This window comes from Cupressus sempervirens, chromosome 6, assembly GCF_028749045.1.
Source record: "Cupressus sempervirens isolate cs-2001-9-10 chromosome 6, ASM2874904v1, whole genome shotgun sequence".
NCBI classification, from domain to species: domain Eukaryota; kingdom Viridiplantae; phylum Streptophyta; class Pinopsida; order Cupressales; family Cupressaceae; genus Cupressus; species Cupressus sempervirens.
The window spans coordinates 694293427-694308290 of NC_143123.1; the positions used below are offsets into that span (position 1 = coordinate 694293427).

Sequence of the window (14864 nt, forward strand, 5' to 3'; positions counted from 1 at the left end):
CTTTGTGAGGTCAAACAAAGTGTTTGAAACATGTTGTTGTCATCATCATATTGAGTTTGATCTCCACTATCAGGTATTTCAAAAGTTTGTCAAAGACACATATGGTTTTCATGTTGCTCCTCCTAGTAGAAGAAGTGAGTTTATATCATCCATTCTATGTGACAAAATAGATGATCTAGCTGGTCAAATAAATTGCATCAAAGGATTATGTGAAACATGTGATATATTGCCTCTATTTCATTTGAAAATTGAAAATATTGATGAAACCAAAAAATTGAATTGCAAAAGTTACAAGTATGTCAAGAATGAAATAAAGTTAGGAAAAGAGACAAAAAGGTTGGAATATGTTGAAGAGGAATTACTTGTTCTAACATTTATAAACAAATTTAAGAATTTGATTCATCCTTATATTCATCGTGCATTTTTTTGAAAGTGGCAAGCACAATAGTTTCAAACTTTGAGAGGTAATTTTCCACTTGGAATGATTGTATCAGTTGTTGATTTTTTAGAGAACTATTCCTTTGTTCATCAGAAAGTAATTCAATTAGATTATTACTTTTCTAAGCAAGTCACTATTATGGTACATGTTTGTTATAGACATGCACAGTTAGATTTGGATGGTGTTCAGAGTACAGTTCAAGTACAGGTAATTAAAAAGGAATATCATTTCTATATAAGTGATGATAAAGAACATGACATTCACTATGTCTAACATTGCTTCAATATCTTCTTTTCTTATTTGAAAGAAGGAAATATAAATGTTGATAAACATTATGTTTGGTCTAATGAATGTGCCACATAGTTCAAATCATCTAGACCATTTTATGCATTATGTAGATATCATCACAATGAGAATATAAAACACATATGGAATTTCTTTGAAAGCGGTCATGGAAAAGGTGAACATGATGGTTTTGGAGCTTGCATTAAATGTTCTCTACGAAAGTATCAAATGAATTATCAAGGAGTTTGTGTAAATGATGTACATGATGTTGTTGAATGGGAGTTCGTGTAAATGATGCACATGATGTTTTTAAATGGTGTAAGACACATTTTACATTAGATGAGGTCAGGACATCATCAACAATGAGTCGACAAGTACCATATAGAGTCTTTTGGGAGATAATAGGTATGGATGTCTACATCTGTTTAATTTTTATGCAATTAAGCTATAAAATTTTATTGTTAAGTTTTATTTTTCAATTCATTAAAGTTTAAATTTAATTTGTCCATATTTTGAATTTGATGAACTTTTAGGTGTTAATAGAAAAAAATGCATGGTTCCAAGAGGATAGAAAACACATGTTCCTTACATTCAATCATGAGTGCAGATAATTGTAATTGGGCACTGAAGAGAATATTCATATTTTTGTGACAGTTGCAATGATGAAGATTATGAAGAATGCATCAATCAAGCACGTGGATATACAGGTGCATGGATTTTGGTACCACTTGATGTTACTAATACATTTGATAAAGATGATGAAAATTTTGATGATATTCCATTGATTTCTGATGCTTATGATCATATCTCTGGATTGGTAAAAGTGGGTAAGTATCATAAAAATTAATTTGAATGTGTTATCTATTTATCAATTTGAACTATCTTATATATGTACTATACACATACATATGTATACTTGTTATGCAGGAGATATCTTTGTAGTGATTGTTGAGCCTAGAAATTATGAAGGTGTTAGTTATTATTTATTGTGATGTATTGTAGAGAGGACAAAGTTATATGACCTTGAAGAAAGTGATGGAATGTTGTTCCCCATAGGTAACCTTATATGAATAAATATATATATATATATATATATATATATATATATATATATATATACACACACATATATATGTATATATATATATATGTATATATATATATGTATATATATATATATATATATATATATATATATATATATATATATATAGGTAACTTTATATTTATCAAATTTTAAAATACTTAAATTTGTGGTGCAAGTTCTATTGTGATAGAGGGAACATATTTGAAGCAAGACAAAATAGTCCAACATGGAATACACTTTGTTGATTATCAACCTAACAAGAAGTTTTTACAATACAACCACTTGGTCATTGCTACCAGGCTTTGTCTACATTCAATCAAAGTTAAGTGTGCACGTCACAAGTGGAGACTAGACAATGAATATCATGAGAAGATATTACATGTTATAAGTGTACATCATGGTTGAGCTGACATTTGAGATTTATTTTATAATAATTTGAATATCAACTTCTTTTCAAACTATTGAATTTCATCTTGAATTAAATGTGTTTTTAATTGTATGATCATAGTCTTCGTTATCATTAGTTTATTAAAAAACTATATAAATTAATAATATTAATTGTACCATGGATGAATTTAATAATTTAACAACTTGATATAAATAGGCTAAGTTAGTTCGAAATTACATAATCATTATTTATAGATATGTATCAAAAATAATTTAATATGTTACAATTCTTAAATATCAACTTCTTTTCAAACTATTGAATTTCATCTTGAATTAAATGTGTTTTTTATTGTATGATCATAAGTTCTTAATTATCATTAGTTTATTAAAAAACTATATAATTTAATCATAAATTAATTGTACCATGGATGAATTTAATAATTTAACAACTTGATATAAATAGGCTAAGTTAGTTTGAACTTACACAATCATTATCTATAGATATGTATCAAAAATAATTTAATATGTTACAATTCTTAAATATCAACTTCTTTTCAAACTATTGAATTTCATCTTGAATTAAATGTGTTTTTAATTGTACGATCATAAGTTCTTAATTATCATTAGTTTATTAAAAAAATATATAATTTAATAATAAATTAATTGTACCATGGATGAATTTAATAATTTAAATTCATTTATAAACTTTTTTTCAAACTATTGAATTTCATAAGTGAATTAAATGTGTTTTTAAAATTGTAAGATTATAAGTTCATAGTTATCAAATGTTAGTTTATTAAAAAATTGTATATTTTAATGTTAGAACTTTATTACATCTACGGTCATGCTCTTAAAGTTTAAATTAGTTTAAATTAATATGCTTTTAAATATTATATTTTGTAAAAGTTTTCTAAAATAATGTATTGGCTTACCTAATTAACATATTTTTATCCACATAAAACTAATATTTATCTTTAGCAGGTTAGTAATTGATAATTTAAGAAATATGCATCTTTCTAACTTCCTACTGATTGATATAAGAAATTTGCATCTTTATTTAGGTACTATTTGATTTACCAAATTTATGTATCTTTAGTCCTTCTAATTGTTTATTTCATATAATGATTACAATTAAATATAATGTTTTAAATTTATGATCTAAATTATTTGGGTTAATTTAGTAGTTTTAAGCACCTATATTAATTCAATTCAATCACCCTATTTAAATTATTATTCTTTTTGAAAATTTTTAATTAGGTTCATAGATCAATTTGGAACTTCTTTGAATATTTAACTATTGAAGTACCTATATTTAGAGAAGTTAATTTGATTATTTTATAATGATGACAATAAAATCTAAAGTTTAAAAGCTATAATCTTATTGATGAAGAATGTTCTACTATAAGTACTATAAAAAAAAATAACACACATGTATATATACATGTACACATCTCAAGATCATGTTCTATAGCTATAATACAAAAAAAAAAATACACATATACACGTCTCAAGAATAAACATCTATAGATCTAATATATCTCTACAATTGAAATACATACATATGCAAACTGTAAATCTTGAATAAATACATGTATGTTGCAAAATATAAAAAGTCATATATACATGTGACCATCTAACTACCGAAGTACTCAATAATCAAATAAATAGTGAAACATATGTATACATGTATGTCATCAAGGTACTAAAATATACATGTGTATGTAAGCTATCTCCGATATATAAATGCATCAAAAAATATATAAAGATCTACTACTAGAGGGACCCCTCAAGATGCATATGAATAGAATGACCCTTTGATCGAGTCTCCTGTACATCCTCTTGCTGAGGTGCATCAACCAAGACCTACAAATATATATGTACATATACATACATTAGAGTTCTATCTAAACATATATACACATGTACATGTACATTCAAATTAAATACTAACGTGTATATATATATAAAGTTTGAAACATTTAAATAACTTTAAACAAACTATTTAAAAATCAAGTACCTAAGCACTACTGGTTGCCTCAATGGAATCATCTCACTTACATACATGATGCCCTAAACCAACACTACATGTAACCATGTGCTTAGTGACCTGTGCTTGCATGATTTATTATAGTTAAAGATTAAATTAAATATCTATATATATCTAAACTAAATTTTTAAATAAATTCATTTTTTTTATTTCATATATATTTAAAATTAAAAATAAATTATATATGTACCTAGGTCTCTGGAGGTGGAGGATGATCAGTAGACTCCATTGTATCATCTACCGATGCACCTGAGCCTAAAACTCTAACACCTACTGAACCACCCTCTGCACCATGTCCAACTGCTAGTAAATCTAAGTGAATTGGACTATGTAACTAGCTGGGTAATGGTGTAGAATAAGTGCTGCCAGGTCATCCGAACAATAGTTCCATGTATGATGAAATACCCAGGCTCAAACTAGTATCAATCTCAAACAAGCTTCATAAATGTTCACAAAAACATCAAGACCCTCTGTTGTAATCTAGACATCTCCAACTCATATGTCCAAGTCATTTGTAGAGTGTCATGAGCTTGGTGCTAAATGTTGTGAGCTACGAACAAGTGTATAATCTATCACTAGTGTGGCAGCCTGTGTCTGTGGAACTATGATAGGGCTTTGATGCTATCTAACAACATCCATCATTGAGTGAACCAGAATCCCCTATGTATTAGAAATATAATTGATAATGTGCAACATATCCTCCAAAAAATATAGTGCCAAATCCTATGTCTGATTTCTTGAAAGACCACAAACATCACTCGGGAGTTGTACCCTAGTAGCTCTATATGAATCATCGGAGGTGCCTGAAGTGCTACTAGATGCCTTTGAAGATGGTCAACCAAGTGGACGAGGATGTCGACTATGAATATAATGACCAATAGAATCAGATGTGATACTAGCAACCATAGATGCAATGTGTCCACTAGTGTCAAGTGCTCCCCTCTAGGAAGCAATGCCAACTCTATCTGCAATAGGCACATGTGCTAGAGTCACAGGAGGCAGTCTCTGTCCAATAAACTATCTAATATCTGGAGGTGGTAGACAATGTGCATTGCAATACTGGTCATGATCTGTGATCTAACCATGCCCCTATCTACAATAATTAGGAATATCCAAGTAGTTGATGTTGAGCCCCATGTGGAACTCAAAGTACAACTACTATAAAAAATAAAGAGGTATCTGGTCGTTATTAGGATAACAACCATGTACAACTAAAAATTAAGGATAGATCATGCTAGCACTAACAAGATCTCTGCATCATGTGACTTGGTAGCCTCTCACCCTACTTTGTGTTCCCTCATATCCTAGAAAGAGCTCTCTTTTGATGACATATTTGGGGGCCACCCTCTTGACATCATCAAAAGATGCATCTCCTAAAAACTCAACCCTAAGCTCCCTATACATGGAAGCTAATATGTTAGGAGTAAATGAATGGTGAGCTCTAAATCTAGCTATCAGATCATATAAACTCCTACATATCATAGCACATATGTCTCTATAAAGACCATCATTAGAGGACAATATATACTATTGTAGTCTAGCAACCTCCTACTCTGAAAAATGCAAATAAAGCATTGATATCGATGCATGGAGGTGGTGCAGTAGGACCTCTAGCAAGAGCTGTAGGTGCAGCTTGACCTGGAACATGAGCTACACCAGAAGCCACGAAAGGACCTACACCACTTGGAGCCACACCAGGAGCTGTACCAGGAGCCAAAGCATGAGCCACACTATGAGCCCTACCTTGAGGTACACCATGAGCCCCACTACAAGCTGCAACACAAGCCCCACCATGAGCAACATGATGAGCTACACGAGGAGCCAGAACATAAACTACATTAGGTGCTGCAACAAGAACTGCATCAACCTGTGATGTAGTAGGAGCCAGAATAGGAACTGCATCAGGTGCCACACAAGGAACCACAACAAGCTAATCATGTGAAGCCATATCTGTAGAAATGTATCAAGACCTAAATTGTCTATTGTACACACAATTTTTTTTAAAAAATTTAAAATTATACATGTAATTGAACATACATCACACATGTCTAGATAATCTATAACATGTACATATATGATCTAATAAAATTTAAATATATATGATTGAATTAATATACATGCATACATAAGAACTTTAGAGTTAGAGACATACATGCATGCATACATACATACATACATGTGATAATTGAAGTAAATTCATTTTGTTGAGACATCATGTGTGGTGTCACAAAGGTTGGTCACATGTGAATCCTTCTAAATTTAGTCTTTATATGTGTAATTAAATATAAATTTGAACACATTGGTCCATAAACCATCAATTAAAATATATAAAAAATAATCTAACATGATCTAAGGATAAATTAGATCTTATTTTATCCCCTAGATCAAATATTTGGAGTAGTTAAATTCTAAAATATATATAATAGTTTCTCTATTTTGTAACTTTTGATTACTAATTGTATAAGAAATATAAATGGTTCATCTTATTAGATATTTAAGTAATATGTTTTTATAATTTTCTAAGAAGTGCATTTCATAACATTGAAAGTTATATGAGACCTTGATTCAAGTTTTCTAGATTAAAATACATTAATATATTATGGTCCATTGTGTTATTTCTATAAGGAATTAATCATATAGTTTATGAATCAATCTCATTGACCCATGTTTCAAGAGTAGTGATTCACATGAATCCATTTCTCACGAGAATGTCTTCTAAGTTTATCAATATTATCACATGTTTTGAAAAGATTTTCTATATTTCATTTAACAATAATTTATTCAAAATAAGCTTTCAAACATGAAAATGTGTTGAATTAACTATACATATAGACCTATTATTAATTAAAAATTAGCTAAGTCTACTATACACTTAAAAGTACATTATTATATATTATGACATTGCACGTTATTTCTATAAGGAAAATATAGAAAATCTAGCTAATTTAACACATTTTTAATTAATAATAAGTAAATAATATAAGTAAACTTAGATTTTCTATATTTCATTTAACAATAATTTATTCAAAATAAGCTTTCAATCATATAATATAGAAAGTTCAATAATATATTTACTTATTATTAATTTAAAATGTGTTAAATTAATTAACTAGATTTTCTATATTTTCCTTAAATAGAAATAACACAATGTCATAATATATAATAATGTATTTTAATGTGTGTTGTTTTCAAATAAGTGAAAATAGTGTCATTTGATTAAAGATGTTGTAAATTATAATTTAGATTTGTGAAATTAAAAATGCATGTGCACTCAACTTTTTATCTTACTAATTTTTTAACCACGTATCTCCAAACTTTCATATAGATGTTCAAGTCTAGGTTATCTCAAGGAGGAAAAAAGTCTACTTTTGACACCTTTTATAATCCCTTATTTTCAAGCTTTTATCCAAACTAGTTTTTAAATCATTTACAAGAATCTCAATTGATCTTTTATCACAAGATATGTTGTCCAAGGTCTAATATGATGGCTAAATAATTTTTTATTATTGTTTCTACTAAGGCTCAAACAACCTTTGGGCTTTTATGATTTTGGTCCTTATGATTCAAATTGAGCTTTTGTTAGCATTCAAATTAGGGTATGGTTATCATGAATGTTAGGGTTGGGTTAAAGATTATGGTTATAGTTTAGATTATATTATAGTTAGGGTTAAAACATAGATATATTAGTTTCATTAATGTTATGATTTAAGGAAAATTAAGGTTAGAGTTAAGGTTAGCAAGTAGGATAAGGTGCAAATTAGAGGGAAAGTCTTTGATTTATAGATAGGGTTGATTTATATTTGGTTATGGTTAGAGTTAATTTATTGTTAGGATTTTATTATACTTTGGGGGGTATTATTAGAGTTCAATTAGGGCAATAAATTATTTATATTATTCTTAAAGGATAATGTTGAGGTTTAGGTTTCAAGTTGGGTTACATATCATTTAAAACAAGGGCCATACTTCATGTACATGTACATGTGTCTTTATGTATGCATGTGCATCCCAAATGTAATATTATGATTTGGGATTAGGGTCAACTTGTTTTAATTTTATGTAAGTTAGGGGCCTCAATTAGGTTTTGAAATAGGGTTTTAGTGTAAGGGTTATAATTAGGTTCAATTTTAGGGTAAGATTTAGGATAGGTTATGACATTGTTAGGGTTTATATGAGTATAATTTAGCATTATTAAGGGGTTAATATTAAGGTCCACATGTGGTTAACAATTTAGGATAAGGGTTTAGCATATGAAGTTTATGATTTGGTTCAAGATTATGATTTAGGGTAAATTATGATTTATAATAAGGGTTTAAAAATTAAATTTTAAGATCAAGGTTAGGGTTAGGGTTTGGATAATGGTTAGGTTTAGGGTTAGAGTTAGGATTATGGTTAGGGCTATGATTTAGGATTGAGACCATGATTAGGGTTAGGATCATGGTCAGAGGTTAAAAGTACAAATTATAGTCTATTAATTAGGGTTAGTATTAGGGTTTAGCATTTAGGATTTAGGGTTATAGTTATGATTAGGGTTAGGGTATGGGTTTACATTTCTATTAGTATTATTTATAGGGTTAGGCTATGGGTTGACATAGCTATTAGTATTATTTTTACCGTTATGGATTGTATCAAGGTTAAAATTTATGGATAGGATTATGATTACCTGGCTTATAATTTAGGATAAGGGTTGGGGCTTATCATCTAGTATAAGGGTTTACCATTTATGATTAGGGTCAAAATTATGGTTTGGTACTTAAAATTAGTTTATATAGCTTTTAGAATTAGAGTTTAGCATTTAAATTTAACATTTTAGGATCTTAGTGTACAAAGATTAGGGTTTAATATTTAGGGTCATGGTTTAACATTTATGATTTATGATTATGATTAGGGTTCTAGGCTATGGGTTTTACATCATTGTTGGAAGTATGGTTAGAGGGTTAGGGTATGGGTTTACATCATGTTGTTAGAAGTATGGTTAGAAAGTTAGGATTTGTATTAGGGATAAGATTTTGGATTATGGTTCTAACATGCAATTTTAATATTTATAATTAAAGTTAGGATCAAGTATTATGATTTACTATTTATTGTTGGGGTTTATCATTTAGGTCTATGGTTCAAATTGAGATTTAGGAGTTATGGTTGAGCATAATAGATTAGGGGTTATAATTTATGATTAGGGTTTTGCAGTTAAGATTGTGACTAGGATTAGTATTGAGGACTATTGTTTAGCATTAAGGTTTAAGAGTTAAAATTTAAGTTAAATAAATAATCGTTACATGTTAGATTATATGATGTACGTTCTTTATGTTTGTATATAATCAAGTTATTTTCTTATAATTAACTTTTATTAATTAAATGTTGTAACATCTATTATTTAGGTCATACATGTTCTAAGTTATATGTTCTTATGTATGTATGTATGTTATATTCTTACCTATGCAAATTAATCTACATTCTTATATATGTATAATTTAGGATCCCCCCTTAAGACATGTCATTCAATTATATAGTTAATTATATACTTGGATTAAGGCATTAAAAATAACAACATATACATAAACATGAATATTGAAAACATACATGTGTCTATATTTAACATGAACATATTTACATGTACATACATTAATCTACATTCTTATGTATAATTTAGGATCTCCCCTTAAGATATGTCATTAAATATAGTTAATTGCACTTAGTTATAAGACAAGTTAAGATCAATAGTTAACATATGTACATATAAAAATGTGAATTTAGTGAAAATATGTACATGGACCTACTTGTAACCATGAACAAATATACATACATCTATGTTCAAAATAAAAAAATACATTTTAATCTACAATCTTACATGTATAATTTAGGATCTGGACCCTTAAGATATGTCATTTAATTGCACTTCTAAGATTAAGACATTAAGATGAATTTAACATATACATAAACATTAATATTGAAAATATACATGTCTACATTTAACATTAACATATATACATATATCTATGAGATAAAATATGTATATTTTAATTTGCATTCTTATGTATAATTTAGGATCTTCCCTTAAGATGTATGCCATTAAATATAGTTAATTATGTAGTTTATATTAAGGTGCATAAAGATGAAAAACATACACATAAACATGAATAAGGCATTAATATGAATAACATATCTAGAAACATGAATAAAACATATACGTAAACATAAAAGATTAAGATGTATTAAAAATCAATAATGTGTACATTAACATTAATAAATTTATATGAATATTGAAAATATTTTTCTAAATTTTATTTTTTACACTATTCTTTTTTTAATATTTTTAAATATTTTTCTAATGTTTTCTAATTTTCAAGACTAATATTTTTAAAAATATTTTCTAATGTTTTTTTCTAATATTTTTCTAATGTTTAAATCTTAATTTAATTTCTCGTAGTTTTCTAATATAAAATTCTAAATTATTATTTTTGAAATATATTTTCTAATGTTTTTCTAATATTTAAATGTAATATTTTTTCTAATATTTTTCCAGATTTGTTTTCTAATACATTATATTATTATAAATTTTCTATTTTTTAAAATAGTTTTCTAATATTTTCTCTAATGTTTTTCTAAATTTTATATTATTATAAATTTTGTAATGTCTTTCTATTGTTTGTTCTTATGTTTTTCTAAATTTGTTTTCTAAATTTTATATTATTAGAAATTTTCTAATGTTTTTCTTATTTTTTTCTAAATTTGTTTTCTATATTTTATATTATTATAAATTTTCTAATGTTTTTCTAAAATTTTTTTCCAAAATTTATATTCTTATAAATTTTCTAATATTTTTTCTAATATCTTTTCTAATGTTTTCTATTTTTTTTTAAATTAATGTTTTTTATATAATATTTTTCTAATGTTTTCTAAATAAACAATAAAAATATTAAATTAACATTAAAATATGCGTTGAAAACATAAAAAATGTAAAGAACATTAAAATATGCTTTGAAAACATTAAAAACGTAAAAAACATTAAAATAATAATATATAGACATACTTGAAGAGGAGAATCTAAAGGAAAATGACAGGATGACACTAACAAAGAGCACACGTTCACTCCAACACTTGAGTGAATAGTTAACACCATAAAAAATGACAAAAAGGGGGTTAAAATGGCATTTTTAAATGCCAAAAATTGACATTTTAGATTATCACTGCCAACATATTAATTATGTATGTTTGTAGTGAACATACGTAATTATATTTTAATATGTTCACTACGAACATGGTTTTAATATATGTTCGCAGTGAACATATTTAGTATGTTCGTAGCAAATATATGATAATCTCAAACTTCGTGTTTTGCAAGTTTTTTCCATTTTTCTTCATCCCACTAAAGTAGAACCCATTATTGTATGGGATGGGAGAGAGAGAGAGAGAGAGAGAGAGAGAGAGAGAGAGAGAGAGAGAGAGCAGTGGGAGAGGGATTAGGAGAGGGAATGGGAGGGAGAGAGAGAGAGAGAGAGAAGAGAGAGAGAGAGAGAGAGAGAGAGAGAGAGAGCAGTGGGAGAGGGATTAGGAGAGGGAATGGGAGAGAGAGAGAGAGAGAGAGAGAGAGAGAGAGAGAGAGAGAGAGTAGGGGATGGGAGAGGAGGGAGAGAGGGAGAAAGAGAGGGCGGATGTGTGTGTGTGTGTGAAAGAGAGAGAGTAGGGGATGGGAGAGAGAGAGAGTAGGCAGTGGGAGAGGGAGTGGGAGAGCGAGAGAGAGAGAGGGAGGGTTGAGAGTGTGTAAAAGAGAGAGTAGGGGTGATAGAGAGAGAGTAGGGGATGGGAGAGAGAGTGAGAGTAGGGGATGGAGAGAGAGTATGTAGTGGGAGAGGAGAGGGAGAGAGAGAGAGAGAGAGAGAGAGAGAGGAGAGAGAGAGAGAGAGAGAGAGAGAGAGAGAGGAGGGGTGATGGGAGTGTGTGTGAGAGATCTAGAGAGGTAGAGGATGGGAGAGGAGAGAGGAAGGAGGGATAAGAGTGTGTGTGTGAAAGAGAGAGAGTAGGGGATGTGAGAGGAGAGAGAGAGAGAGAGTATCCCAAGAGAGAATGTAGGGGATGGGGGAGAGAGAGTAGGTGGTGGGGAGAGGGAGTGGGAGAGAGAGAGGGGGGGATGGGAGTGTGTGTTAGAGAGAGAGTAGGGGATGGGAGAGAGTGTGAGAGTGTTAGAGAGAGAGTAAGGGGTGGTAGAGAGAGAGAGAGAGTGAGGTGAGAGTAGGGGATGGAGAAAGAGAGAGAGAGTAGGTGGTGAGAGAGGGAGTGGGAGAGGGGAGAGTGAGAGAGAGAGAGAGAAGGATTAGAGTGTGTGAGTAAGAGAGAGAGAGTAGGGGATGGGAGTGTGTGTGTGTGTGTGAAAGAGAGAGAGTAGGGGATGGGAAAGAGAGAGTAGGTGGTTGGAGAGGGGAGTAGCAGAGGGAGAGAGAGATGGGGGATGAGAATGTGTGTAAGAGAGAGAGAGTAGGGGATGGGAGCGAGTGTGAAAATGTGAGAGAGAGTGAGAGTAGGGGATGGGGAGAGAGAGTGGAGAGGGAGAGAGAGTAGGTGATGGGAGAGAGAGTGAGAGAGATTAAGTAGTGGGACAGGGAGTGGGAGAGGGAGAGTGAATGAGAGAGAGAGAGTAGGTAGTGAGAGAGGGAGTGGGAGAGGGAGAGCAAGAGAGGGAGAGAGTAGGGGATGGGGGAGAGAGAGTAGGAGGTGGGAGAGGGAGTGGGAAAGGAGAGGAGAGAGAGAGAGAGAGAGAGAGAGAGAGAGAGAGAGAGAGAGAGAGAGAGAGAGTAGGGAATGGGAGAGAGTAGGTGATGGGAGAGGGAGTGGGAGAGGGAGATATGATACAGAGAGAGTAGCAGTGGGATAGGGAGTGGGAGAGGGATAGTGAGATAGAGAATAGGGGTGGGAGAGGGAGAGAAAGAGAGAGAGAGAGAGAGAAAGAGAGAGAGAAGATGGGAGTGTGTGTCTTTGAAAGAGAGAGTAGGGGATGGGAGAGGAGAGAGTAGGGGATGGTAGAGAGAGTGTGAAAGAGAGTAGCTGGTGGGAGAGGGGAGTGGGAGAGAGAGAGTGAGAGAGAGTAGGGGGATGGGAGAGAGCATAGGCGATGGGAAAGGGAGTGGGAGGGGGAGATAGATAGATAGAGAGAGAGAGAGAGAGAGAGAGTAGCTATGGGAGATGGAGAGCGAGAGAGAGGGGGGATGGGAGTGTGTGTAAGAGAGAGAGTAGGGGATGGGAGAGAGAGTGGGAGAGGCCAGAGTGAGAGAGAGAGAGGGAGGAAATGAGTAGTGTCTATAAGAGAGAGTAGGGGGTGGGAGAATGAGAAAGAGAGAGTAGGGGATGGGGAGAGAGAGTGAGAGAGAGTAGGTAGTGGGAGAGGGAGAGAGGGAGGAGAGAGAGAGAGAGAGAGAGAGAGAGAGAGAGAGAGAGTAGGGGATCAGAGAGAGTGAGAGAGAGTAGGTGATGGGAGAGGGATAATGTGTTTGTGTGTGTGTGTGAGAGAGAGAGAGAGAGAGTAGTGGATGGTAAAGAGAGAGTGAGAGAGAGTAGACAATGGGAGATGGAGTGGGAGAGGGAGATAGATAGAGAGAGAGAGAGTAGTGGTGGGAGAGGGAGTGGGAGAGGGAATGGGAGAGGGAGAGAAAGATAGAGAGAGAGGGATTGTGAGTGTGTGTAAGAGAGAGAGTAGGGGATGGAAGAGAGAGAGAGAGAGTAGGTAGTGGGAGAGGAGTGGGAGAGGGGGAGAGAGAGAGAGAGAGTAGGGATGTGAGAGAGAGAATGAGAGAGAAAGAGTAGGGGGTGTGAGAGGGAGAGCGAAAGAGAGAGAGTAGGGGATGGAAGAGAGAGTAGGAAACGGGAGAGGGAGATAGATAGAGAGAGTAGTGGTGGAGAGGGACTATGAGAGTTAGAGTGAGAGAGAGAGGGGGGTTGGGAGTGTGTTTTATGAGACAAATGAGAGTAGGGGATGAGAGAGAGAGAGAGAGAGAGTGAGAAAGAGTAGGTGGAAGAGAAGGAGGGGGAGAGGAGAATGAGAGAGAGGGGGGATGGGAGTGTGTGCCTTATGAGGGAGAGTAGGGGGGTGGGAGAATGAGAGAGAGTAGGCGATGGGAGAGAGAGTGAGAGAGAGAGAGTAGGTGTAGTGGGAGAGAGAGAGTAGGTAGTGGGAAAACGAGAGTGAGAGAGAGAGAGTAGGGAATGGGCGAGAGAGAGAGTGAGAGAGTAGGTAGTGGGACACAGAGAGAGAGAGAGAGAGAGAGAGAGAGAGAGAGAGAGAGAGAGAGAGAGAGAGAGAGAGAGAGAGAGAGAGAGAGAGTATGGGATGGGAGAGGGAGTAGGTGTATGGGAGAGGGAGTGGGAGAGGGAGATAGAGAGAGAGAGTAGTCATGGGAGAGGGAGTGGGTGAGGGAGAGAGAGGGGGGATGGGAGTGTGTGTGAGAGAGAGAGTAGGGGATGGGAGAGAGTGAGAGAGAGTAGGTAGTGGGAGAGGGAGAGGGAGAGGGAGAGTGAGAGAGAGAGAGGGGGGGATGGGATTGTTTGTCTACAAGAGAGAGTAGGGGATGGGAGAGGAGAGAGTGTAGGGTATGGGAGAGAGGGAGAGTAGGCAGTGGGAGAGGAAGTGGGAG

General features: G+C 32.8%; 1 pseudogene; it reads right to left on the minus strand.

Moving 5' to 3' along the window:
- Positions 1–14864, minus strand: part of LOC149554101 (G-type lectin S-receptor-like serine/threonine-protein kinase At2g19130) — a 60192-nt pseudogene that overhangs the window by 20393 nt on the left and 24935 nt on the right.